The sequence below is a fragment of the Lissotriton helveticus genome, chromosome 7 (assembly GCF_964261635.1).
Source record: "Lissotriton helveticus chromosome 7, aLisHel1.1, whole genome shotgun sequence".
NCBI lineage: Eukaryota > Metazoa > Chordata > Amphibia > Caudata > Salamandridae > Lissotriton > Lissotriton helveticus.
The window spans coordinates 1301467279-1301479559 of NC_136068.1; the positions used below are offsets into that span (position 1 = coordinate 1301467279).

Below are 12281 nucleotides of genomic sequence, written 5' to 3' on the forward strand. Positions count from 1 at the left end.
ATGGCTCCACTTGCCCCCATCGTCAGAACCTACGGACTCAACATCGTGTCATATGCAGACGACACCCAGCTCATCCTCTCCCTATCCAACGAGCCCAACACCGCCAGACGCAACTTTCGAGAAGGCATGGAAGCCGTCGCCAAATGGATGAAAAACAGCTGCCTACAACTAAACACCAACAAAACAGAAGTACTCATCATGGGCCCAAACCCCGACGCCTGGAGTGACACCTGGTGGCTCACCGCCCTCGGAAACCCGCCAACCCCCACAGACCACGCACGCAACCTGGGAATCATCCTGGACTCCGAGCTCAAAATGGACCGCCAGATCAACTCTGTCTCATCTTCCTGCTTCCACACCCTCCGCCTCCTTCGTAAGACCTTCAAATGGATCCCCCTCGAACACCGAAAGACAGTCACTCACGCCCTGGTCACCAGCAGACTCGACTACGGCAACGCACTCTACGCCGGAATAAACAAAAACCTCATCCGCAAGCTACAGAACATCCAGAACGCCGCCGCAAGACTGGTCCGCAACCTGCCAAAACACTGCCACATCTCCCAGCACCTGCGCACACTCCACTGGCTCCCTGTCGAGGCGAGAATCACCTTTAAGATGCTCACCCACGCACACAAGGCCCTCCACGGCACCGGACCAGCATACCTGAACAGCCGACTCAAATTCCACGCACCCCAAAGGACCCTACGATCAGCCCAGCTTTCCTACGCTGTGGTCCCCCGCACCAGAAAGACCAGATCGGGAGGCCGCTCCTTCTCCTTCCTCGCGGCCAAAGCATGGAACGCCCTTCCGCTCCACCTCAGACAGACAACATCGCTCCCCATCTTCGCAAGAAACCTCAAAACCTGGCTCTTCGACAGACCCCCTCCTTGATGGAATGGAACCTGCACCCCCCCAACCCCCCTCCCACCCCTAGCGCCTTGAGACCCTTACGGGTGAGTAGTCGCGCTTTAACAAACTCCTGATTGATTGATTGATTGACCACATAACACTGATTAGTCTGTTGTTTTGTTAATAAAATAGTATCCGGAGGCCAATAAATAAGCCAGGACTGTAATGAAAAGACAAGTTCCACATTGTGCTAATTATGTGATGTATTTGTGAAGCATAAAAATATCAATAGTCAGCAAAATGACTATTTTAGTGACTGGAGATGTCCGTGTTTGACCTGTCAATTGGATGAAGTCTCGAGGCCGTGTTTTACCGCGATAGCTAAAGTATTGTGGGATTTGGAAATGAAAAACAAACTAACCAGCTAATCGGATAGGTCTCGCATTTGCGAAAGTTTAAGCTATTGGCATTGTTAATGACAATGCCTTTTTATATCTGTTTTGAAAACCAACATATAAATAAATGGCATTATCATTCACAATGAAGGAAACAAGCTGAACAGCTTGCCCTCTGCGCACTGTAGCTACTACCCTTTTGGGTTAAATGATCACTTTAAACAATTTACTTGTGAAGTTCAAAAAATGAAAACAACACCAACTGTAATTTCAGTCATATTGAATTGTATTATCAGTGCAATTATATTTACGAACTCTCATGTTGGTTGTGAAAAATTCATTGAAACTTGATGTTATATTCACATCTACATTATTTTCACCTTACAATTTATGGCCACAAGTTATCATGCCCAATGCATTTCGGGCCACGCGGCCCTTCGTCGGGGGCAGTACCTGAAACGAGACATAAATCTGATTGTCGCTTAATGTAATAGTCTGTCATCATACAGTGGTTCGGTGTGCCACATTGAATTATAAACATGTATAAACTTGCAATTAATGAAGTATAAAAAATTATTCTTAAAAAAACTCTGAAGAACCTTGGTTGTTGAGTATACATAAGCAAACTGAAAATATACAGAAATGCCACTTTGACAAAACACATTAGCAAATGCATCCGATCACATAAAGATAATTTCACGACCCTGTAATATGAAGTGACTCACTTGTTTAGCCTATGATGTGCCAAAGTGTGGGGATTCTATAAGATGATATGGATAATAACGAGGTGAATCAGGGCTTCGTAATTATGTGCTGAAAAAAACGAAGAGACATGGATAAATACACCCGCATGAAAAGCCGGTGAAAAATGATGCTGAACGCGTGGGTTAAAATCATAAGAAAGCGCACTCACAAAAAGCTTTAGTTGTGATCTCCAAGAACTTGGCAAACGGAATGTAATGACGTTTGCTTGGAAACAACGAATACACCCGACCTGAAGGAGACAGAATGAACCCTGGTTTAGACGCAGCTTCAACGTGTTAATTTTAAAGCACACTCTTCCCATTAAGAGACCAGTGCCGTGATACCGCGCTGACATGCTCTCAAACTGACCTTAATGATAATCCGACGGTAACAAGAAACCTTATCTCGACCTCCTTCCTGAAACAATTATCTGAAACGAAGGGAACAACAAGACTGAAATGTGCTCGCATACCATTACGTGATTCATTCTGCCTAAAAACAACAATACAAATAAATACCTGGGCATTTCGACGAATGCTTCTACGGAGCCAAACTGCTATCACCATACAATCTAGTTTCCATGACGCGACGCGGCGCCATTAAATGACGTGCTCTAAAGTGATAAAAATAAAGGACGGACTGTGAAAAAAAACTATAGAAACACAGAGCCAAGGGCAAGCTCCGGAGTCAATAATGAAAAGCCTATAAAAGCACCATTTTGTAGTGGGAAAGTGTACATGTTAACAGGGTCATAGGAAAACTTAGTTACAAATGCATGACAGTAATGTCACCTTTGGCAAAACGTAAATAAATAATAAAAAATTATGTATCAATGCATTTAGTTTTGCTATTAGCTGTCCTCCTGCATACAGTGGTTGTGCAGTTGATCATAAATAACAAGTAAGGTCCACTCGATCATTTATCCCTTGGGGATCTTGTGTCTGTAATCTTCGAATCCAGAAGATTTCCCTCTGTAGAAGAGTCTTAGTGAGACATTTACCCGGTGATGGGGTGACCATTTCGAGGATCTGGAATTTCACCTGTGCAATAGTGTGTCTATGGTTCTCCCAGTGTAAGGCTAGACTGCTCTTAGGATTCTTGTTTCTGATAGTGCTTTTGTGTTCAGAAATGCGGATTTTGATCTTTCTTTCAGTCTTGCCTATATACAACAGTCCACATGGGCACTTGATGGCATATATAACATTAGCTGTATTGCAGTCTGCACTGATCCTAACCGGGATTGTTTCTCCTGTGTGAGGATGCTTCACACAGTCAGTCACGATAACATTGTTGCAGTGCACGCAATTTTGGCATTTTTTCATGCCCTTGTAAGTTTTGGATGGAATCCTGGACTGACACTTTAACATTTCTTTTATGTTTCTTGAGCGTTTATAGGCAAAAATAGGCTTGTCACGGAACAACCCTTTGAAGTCAGTTTCATGCCTCAGTAATTCCCAATGTGTTGTAATACTCTTTTTGATCTCATTAGAACTAGTGGAGTATTTAGAGACAAATACCTGCCGATGTTGTTGTTTTTTCACTGTCGGGATAAGTAGAGAATCACGGGGTAATTTTTCAGTCTTATCCTTAGCTGTTTCTAACACAGTGAGAGGATATCTCTTTGATGCGTATTTTGCTTTGATGATGTTCAGATTGCTTTGAAATGTTTCTGTTTGTGAACAGATTCTTTTGGCTCGTAGCATCATAGAATAAGGTAAATTGTTGATGAGATTCCTAGAATGGAAACTGTTATACATTAGGGCCGTGTTTTTATCAGTCGCCTTGTGATATACTTCCGTTTGTATTGTGTTCTCCTCTACTCTCACCAGTACATCCAGAAATGCAATCTGTTTTTGTTGTATGTTACAGGTAAATTGGATATTCTCATCATACGAATTCATAAGAACAATCTTTTGTTCCAGCTTTTCTATGGTATCTTGCCAAATCAAGAATACATCGTCGATATAACGACAATATAAAATTGTATTGTCTGTCCATTCTTTGTCATTCCTTAGAAACATGTCTTCATACCTTGCCATGTAAGTATTGGCGTACGCCGGCGCTCCAGAAAAACCCATAGAGGTACCCTTGTTCTGCAAATAAAAATCTCCCTTCCACCTGAAGTAACTGTGGTGTAAACATAAATGCAAAAGTTCTAACAAAAATTTTTTTTCTGCCGGTATCTCATCTTGTTTCAACAGGGCCCATTCCACCGCCTCTATACCCTCAGAATGTGGGATAGAGGTGTAGAGAGCCTTGACATCTAACGTACAAATCCATACACTTGAAATTACCTGTATGTCCGTAAGTTTTTTCAAAAAATGAGTAGTGTCCTTTGTATAGGAGTACCAACTTTGGACAAACGGTTGTAAAAACTGATCCAAGTATTGACCCAGAGGCTCGAAAATGGTGCCGCACCCGGTGACAATGGGACGGAATGGTGGGTTCGAAAGATCCTTATGGACTTTAGGTAACATGTAGATTCCCGGTTGTTTTGGGAAAGAAACTGTTAAGAATTGGCGGGTTTTCTTGCTGATCCATTTCATGTTTTCTGCTCGTTCTAAGATACTTTCCAAGGTGGTCTGTAATTCTTTGATTGGATCCTGATCCAATTTGAGATAAGTGTTGATGTCAGATACATGTTCGGAAACTTTGGAATCATAGAATATTTGATCCATGACGACAATTGCGCCGCCCTTGTCAGCTTGTTGGATGTGTATCCTGGGGTCTTCCGCCAATTCTTTGAGGATCATTTTGTCGTGTTTTGAAAAGTTCAACCGACAGTTTTTCTTCGTGTTGATTGATTTTAAGTCTTTGAGCACAAGATTCTCAAATGCATCTAGGATTTTATGCGTTGTTGGTGCTTGGAAGGTTGATTTTGATTTGAACTCAACATATTCAGGAGGATCAATGTCTGGTGTTGGATCAGGTAGAGTTGAAAAGAAATATTTGAGTCGCAAAATCCTCATGAATTTAAAAAAATCCACTTCAGTTTCCAAGGAATTCGTTTGGTAGGTAGGTACGAAATTTAAACCTTTGTTGAGGACTCTGGTTTGTTGTTTAGTCAGCTCTTGTGAAGAGATGTTAATCACTAAGTTTGTTTGGTGCTCCTCAGATTCGGTTTTACCACCTCCTTTGCCTCTCCTTGTTTTCCTTTTGTCTTTCCTGGTGGTTGTGTGACATCTGCGTCCTGGGCGGAAAAAGACGTTTTGGACGAAGAAGCTGCTTCCACTACTGTTGTATCCCTGCTGTCAGGGGTTCTTTCAACTACCTTAGGTGGTGCTCTGTTAATATTAGTTTCCCCCTCTGAGGCCACACTCTCTTGTGATGAAGTGTTGGTGGTTCGTTTGACAAAGGTTCTCCTTTGGGCGTACACCTCCGCCCAAGTATACACTTCATTTAGTTTGTAGTCCAGAGTGTCTCGTTTATATTTCCTAAGTTTCCCTTCCTGAATCTCTTTTGTGTGTTTATCCATTCTTGCATTCATTTCCTCAAGAAATTTTGACCAATCTTCCGCATCCATTCTGGTCTCAAGGTCTGATTCGATGATTGTGATTTCTTCTGTGATCTCTTTGATGACTACAGATAATTCCTCAATCAACAGTAGAATCAAGTCCAAAGAACATTTATTCAAAACTGCGTACCAGCGGTCCATAAAGTCTTTCTTCAAGTGAAAACGGAATAACATGGGTTTTATAGGCATTCTTAATCCTCTTGGGATTCTCTTTGATCGATGATACTGCACAAGTGTGGATGCATGAAGGCGTTGATTTAAACGTCTCTTAGTTAAAAATTCAAGCTGTTTCAATTGTTGTGGCAAACTGCTCCCCTGCACAGTGAAAGACCGAATGTCGTCAATCAGGGAGTATATTTCAGACGCTTGATCATTTGTGAAGGCTAAAGTTTCAGCTCGATTCTCTGTGAGACCTGTGATGGTTTCAAACGACATGTTTATGGTGGGTGCTCACTCCCTGTGGACAGGGAACAAAATAAAAATTAGTAATGGGAGAGGCACTCCAATTTTTACAATGATTAATTACTGCCTTGTCCTGTTCTCTAAGCGTGCTGCAGAGGAGGACGCAATGCCCATACTGCGTCAGGAAAAACTAGACATGAAAGAAACAAGCTGAACAGCTTGCCCTCTGCGCACTGTAGCTACTACCCTTTTGGGTTAAATAATCACTTTAAACAATTTACTTGTGAAGTTCAAAAAATGAAAACAACACCAACTGTAATTTCAGTCATATTGAATTGTATTATCAGTGCAATTATATTTACGAACTCTCATGTTGGTTGTGAAAAATTCATTGAAACTTGATGTTATATTCACATCTACATTATTTTCACCTTACAATTTATGGCCACAAGTTATCATGCCCAATGCATTTCGGGCCACGCGGCCCTTCGTCGGGGGCAGTACCTGAAACGAGACATAAATCTGATTGTCGCTTAATGTAATAGTCTGTCATCATACAGTGGTTCGGTGTGCCACATTGAATTATAAACATGTATAAACTTGCAATTAATGAAGTATAAAAAATTATTCTTAAAAAAACTCTGAAGAACCTTGGTTGTTGAGTATACATAAGCAAACTGAAAATATACAGAAATGCCACTTTGACAAAACACATTAGCAAATGCATCCGATCACATAAAGATAATTTCACGACCCTGTAATATGAAGTGACTCACTTGTTTAGCCTATGATGTGCCAAAGTGTGGGGATTCTATAAGATGATATGGATAATAACGAGGTGAATCAGGGCTTCGTAATTATGTGCTGAAAAAAACGAAGAGACATGGATAAATACACCCGCATGAAAAGCGGGTGAAAAATGATGCTGAACGCGTGGGTTAAAATCATATCATAAGAAAGCGCACTCACAAAAAGCTTTAGTTGTGATCTCCAAGAACTTGGCAAACGGAATGTAATGACAGTTGCTTGGAAACAACGAATACACCCGACCTGAAGGAGACAGAATGAACCCTGGTTTAGACGCAGCTTCAACGTGTTAATTTTAAAGCACACTCTTCCCATTAAGAGACCAGTGCCGTGATACCGCGCTGACATGCTCTCAAACTGACCTTAATGATAATCCGACGGTAACAAGAAACCTTATCTCGACCTCCTTCCTGAAACAATTATCTGAAACGAAGGGAACAACAAGACTGAAATGTGCTCGCATACCATTACGTGATTCATTCTGCCTAAAAACAACAATACAAATAAATACCTGGGCATTTCGCACGCTTAGAGAACAGGACAAGGCAGTAATTAATCATTGTAAAAATTGGAGTGCCTCTCCCATTACTAATTTTTATTATCATTCACAATGCCAATTGTTCAAACTCTCGCAAATGCGAGACCTATTGCATTGCAAATGCTTGTTTCCTGGTGTTTTGATGGTTTTTGACTTAGTTTGTCTGGGATCCTGATACTCAGGGCCCCAGCCTATCTGCTCTCTCTTTTAAAAAGATTCCATGTACACTCCAGTTTGGTTACTGAGGTACCCTTATAAGTCCCCAGTATATAATCCTATATACCCAGGGGCCTACCAGGGGCTGCAGCATGTTTTATGGCACCCCTGGGCAGCCTTCCAAAATGACACCACAGGTCTAGTACAGCAGCCTGTGTAAGGTGGTGTATGCGCCCCTTACTTAGATATGGGTACCCTATATCTACCTTATATCACTACACATATAAACCTATCAGTCACCCCTATGGTAGGCCTTATCAATCCTGAAGGCAGGATGCTGGGTTTTGTGTGAGAGGGTGCCCATGCCTGAGCAGGGCCCCTCTGCAGCCTTCGGAATCCATTCTCCGGGGCTGTTCTGTGAAGCAGCCAGACCATATAATCTTAAGTGCATTATAACCTCGCGGTAAATGCTAACTTTGGAATGGCTGCAAGGAAACATGTTGTGTTTGGTGTCAAACACTTTGGCATCATACCCCCCACCAGTCCTGGCGGCCGGGGTATGATTCCACCCTTCTAGAGAGAGAGACATGTCCACACCTGTACACCCGGTACCAGTTTAAAAGCACCCTGGCATCACAAAATGGATGCCACAGACACATGTCTGGCCTCCTGCTGCTGGACGAAACTCCGGCAGGGGAGGCCTGGACAATGGGTTTCCTGTCACAGGGAGGTGTCACCACCTCCCAGACAGGCGTTAGTGTATTGGGGCTGGGTGGGTGCACTCCAAGAGTGCTTTGAAGTCAGCACTGGGGGCACATTTGGTGTCCCTGTGCATAGCCCAGTTCAAACCGGTTGCAGGGGCTACCAGCCCCTGCTCTGGCGCGAAACTGGACAAAGGAAATGGGTGTAGCCACCCCTCTTTCCAAACCCTCCCATAGGTGGGTCCTCCGAGTGTGTCCCACCTCTTCCTTGGGTATAAGATAGGAACCCCTAGCAATAGGATTTTAGATTACTCCTGGATTAAACTCTGACACTGAATCCTGGAGCTTCGACGATCTACGAGGTGCTAGATGACTGAAGGATCTCACTTGGAGTAAAATAGTTACTCCCCTGCATGGCAGGCACCAAAGACGCACCTGACCGGTTTGCATCTCTGAATCTCCCGCCGGACTCCGAAGTATTTGCCACCCAGGAGGTGGGTTTCCAGACTACCCAGAGGATGACCCAAGTCCCCAGCAAAGCAGAAACCCATAGCCATTGTGGGTACCGTGGAGCAGGAACCCCTGGACTCCGTGCACATTTGCAAGTGCATTAGCTTCTCGACAATCCCTGAGGCTTTGCATTGGGTTACTTGTAGCCCAGACCCCGAGCAGCATTTCCACTGAACATTGCCGGCCTACACTCCATGAGTGTTCCGTGAGCCGGCCCTTTGTGTGTTTGTTCGAGGTACCTTCGCGATCCCTGGTCATTTGACTGGTGGGTCCCTGAGAAGGTAACTTTAACTCTCCGTGAGCTTCCCTAGTTGCTCCAGATGTGCCCTGACTCCCCATCGCTTAGGGAGTCCCCTGGACCTTGCTAGTCCCCGCCAAAGCATCTTTTCTCTTTCTGCATGGGTTGCTGTTGCCAAGGCTTGTTGTGTTCAATCCGAGCAACAACGCCGCAGCACTCGACATCCTTTGTGGGACAGCTCGAATCCAGCTACTGGTCATCGTCGACTCCTCCTGGTCCTCGTGGATGCAGAGTCAAGCTTCTCCTCTTCGCACCTGAAACCCCCGACATCGGTGGGCATTCGTCTACCGAACCCCTGGTCACTGGTAAGTGACCCAGACTCTGTCCCCTCTGCTTTCAGGTTCTTCACATCTTATTTCCAGGCTTGGATCACACTGGACACTTTTCTTTCCCATGGCAGCAGCACTTTGCAGCAGATCACCATTGAAATCAACGACGATTCCCGACACCATTTGACACCTATGCACCCGGCTTCCCTGGGTAAGGTAACTCGAGTACTCTGGTGCTCCCGTGGGTGTTGGCCCTAGAACCCCTTAAGTCTAAAGGGGTTTGCTCAAAGTCCTCTCCTAAGTGTCCTTTATCTTTAAAATTCCAACCGTGACTTTCCTCATAGAAGCTAATGGCGCTCGCTGCCTGTGTTCTCACACTGCACGTGTCCCCCGAGGGTCCCCTGTGTCACTAACTTGGGTGGTTCCTTGTGGCCCCAGCGATTCTACAGGCTCTAGGCTTTGTGTCTAGTCAAGTCGTGGTTCTTAATCCACTTTCTTAATATATGGTTTGGTTCCCCCCGGGGGCCTTAGTGTATATTGTGCTATTTACCAAAGTTCTATAGAATTTTAATTGGGTACTTTGCTCTGTAATCTCATAAAGGGATTACTAGAGAGTATTTAGTAATAAATATATATATATATTATATATACCTTGTGTGGTTCTCCTTTCATTTAGACATTCAAGAGTTTATAATCTGGTAAACCAAGCTGCTTTACACTCCTTCAAGACTTAGGCTGAAGGCTGCTCTCCATAGCTACCACTAGGATAGCTTTCAATAAAGGTTGTCTTAAACCTATCATCAATAAAGGTTGGTTGGACTGGTGCAAGGTGCCCCCTAGAACTAGTGGACAGCATATGCCAGGCCAACTTCTCACACACTGCACTTCTTCCCTTACCTCAGATTTAGGATACGAGCATTAGGCATGCTTGCTTGTTGTCTGCCTATAGCACAGGTATGGAAAAACCCCAATCATTAGTTTCCTCCTTCAAGATAGCCGTTTGCACAGTTGCAAGAATTTTTTCAGTGGAAGCAAAACATGCTCCAGCTGGAGAATACAAGCGTGAATTGTATGCAGTAGGAACAGGGTCCCTCTCATTGTAGCTCACATAAGTATAACTGTAGTGACTTGGTATAATTCGAAGAGCTAGGTTATTCTTCCTGTCGCTAGTTTGTAAATATTTAGTCTCTAACTTATCTGCCTGCAGAGCACGCAGGATATCAGGGTTCCTGCTTGTCCACTGTTTTGATGAAAACTTGGGAGAAATCATGACATACACGGGTTTCATTCTCAGCATAATGCAGCAAATAAGTTTGTCCAAAATGAAGGAATCCGCGGAGGGATTGCTACTTTTGGAGTGTGTTTGGAGGCTGCAAAGTAGCACAGTTCTGAGAGAATCAGAAGCCAGACCATTGCCCTCATTGAATAACTTGTATCAGAGGAAGGTCATTGTAAGGTAAGCAATCTTTTTTTTATTTATTTAATTCTGTAACCATTTAATGTTAATATTGTTACAACTTTGTCCACCCTGGTTAGGTGTACATCCAAGTCGCCATCTGTAAGATAGATGAAATGAATGTATGACAATACCTCGAGATCTGGGTGTAGGATCTCCATAATGCATGCTGAGAATAAGCCAGGACTGTTCATATAGCCCATATGCAAACATCTAAGCGAAAACTGCTCACTGTCAAAACTAAAGGTGGTTAAATACTCGCTCTCCGATGCTATATTTGTACTGAAAACCCATTAGAGAAGCCTATGGTTATTTTGTGTTTTTTCAGCACCGTATTCATCATTAAACCTGTGCTTTGTGCATTTTGCATAGCAGACGCTCTTATACATGCATTTAAATTCCGATAGTCTAAAACTACTCAATAGGATCCCGTCAGGTTTGGAGACAGGAAAAAGGTGCTTGGTCATTGATGAAATGCAAGGCGTTAAAATGCCCTGCTGTTGCAACTGATCTATTATTGCTTTAATATCACGCTTTGCTTCTGGCTTTAGGGTGTGTTGTGCTTGCGCTTGCATAAGGGAATGACATGTGGAATAGAATGTTTATCCCACCAGCTTCTGTATACGACCGCAGCATGTCTTATAACACCATTTGCTAGTGTAGATGTCTCTGATGTCTTCAGGTACTATGGGAGAAATAGCTTCTCTCATTACTTCCTTCTCCCGGGGCGCTACCCTAATAAAGAGGCCAGTCTTCTTCAGCTAATATAATGTCATAATCTTCAGATACATGTGCCCAGAAGGCAGCTTTAATGGTGTGACATATTTCCCCTTCAATTTGTAATTCTAAATCATGGACCCTATCAGTAGGATTTAAATGTCCATCTGGAGCTTCAACTTGTATAAACCCATCAGTTAGATACACCATTAGAAACCTCTGAAGTGTCTGTTGTACTATCATGACTTCTTCAGCACTGTCTAGAAGCTGTCCTGTTTTGCAGGAGAATCTGTAGTTGGATTGGCATGTTTCTTAGAAGGTCCTGCTTCTTAGAGTCCAATCCTTTCTCTTCACCCTTCATGCTGACATGAGCCTCTCATTCTGTTTCACCTTTACCACAATACTCCTCCTTTCTTAGGTTGCCCAAGATCGACTCCCTCTCTCTGCTCGTTTACCGCCAGTGTATTAGAAAGAACATGATGAGTGCATATCAAAATAGTGATACCGTTCCGTTTAAAAAAAAATTCTCACGGTTCCTTCAATTATAGCCACCTCTACCAGATTACCGAGATGTGGGTGATCCAGTCCGTCTTTGCACTCTATCCCTCTGTTTCTTCCTGCCCTCTGTTGTAGATCTCTTTTTAACAGAACCCTCAGCTTCACTTGTAGGCGTTAAGCGTGCCTTAATGGCTCATGAACCTAAGGTATATTGAACTGGAGGTGTATACTTCCACAGTTATTTTTGGTAGTTCCAGTTCACAAACGAGAACTGGAACAGCTTCCAGTCTCTGGCGAATGGCCAGAACCAAATCGTATTCCTTAATGTTGCTCAGGATGATTTAGGAAACTGGAGAAAAGTTCCCCAATAACTTAATTCCTAAGTCTAGAGCCAGTGTTGCTCCATGCTCATTCTGTACTTGTTTCA

At 43.3% G+C, this 12281-nt stretch overlaps 1 protein-coding gene and 2 long non-coding RNA genes across 8 annotated transcripts in view; 1 reads left to right on the forward strand and 2 right to left on the reverse strand.

Annotated features, from left to right (window-relative positions):
- LOC144770234 (syncytin-1-like) overlaps window positions 1–12281 on the forward strand; it is a 328703-nt gene that overhangs the window by 82996 nt on the left and 233426 nt on the right. The window lies entirely within an intron of this gene.
- On the reverse strand, window positions 1534–2593 carry LOC144767364 (uncharacterized). The gene is made up of 5 exons (XR_013598163.1): window positions 2507–2593; window positions 2358–2418; window positions 2158–2238; window positions 1970–2057; window positions 1534–1697 (listed from the first exon to the last, which is right to left on the reverse strand). It is a non-coding gene; the product is annotated as an uncharacterized LOC144767364 (long non-coding RNA).
- On the reverse strand, window positions 6249–6924 carry LOC144767365 (uncharacterized). The gene is made up of 3 exons (XR_013598164.1): window positions 6874–6924; window positions 6681–6768; window positions 6249–6408 (listed from the first exon to the last, which is right to left on the reverse strand). It is a non-coding gene; the product is annotated as an uncharacterized LOC144767365 (long non-coding RNA).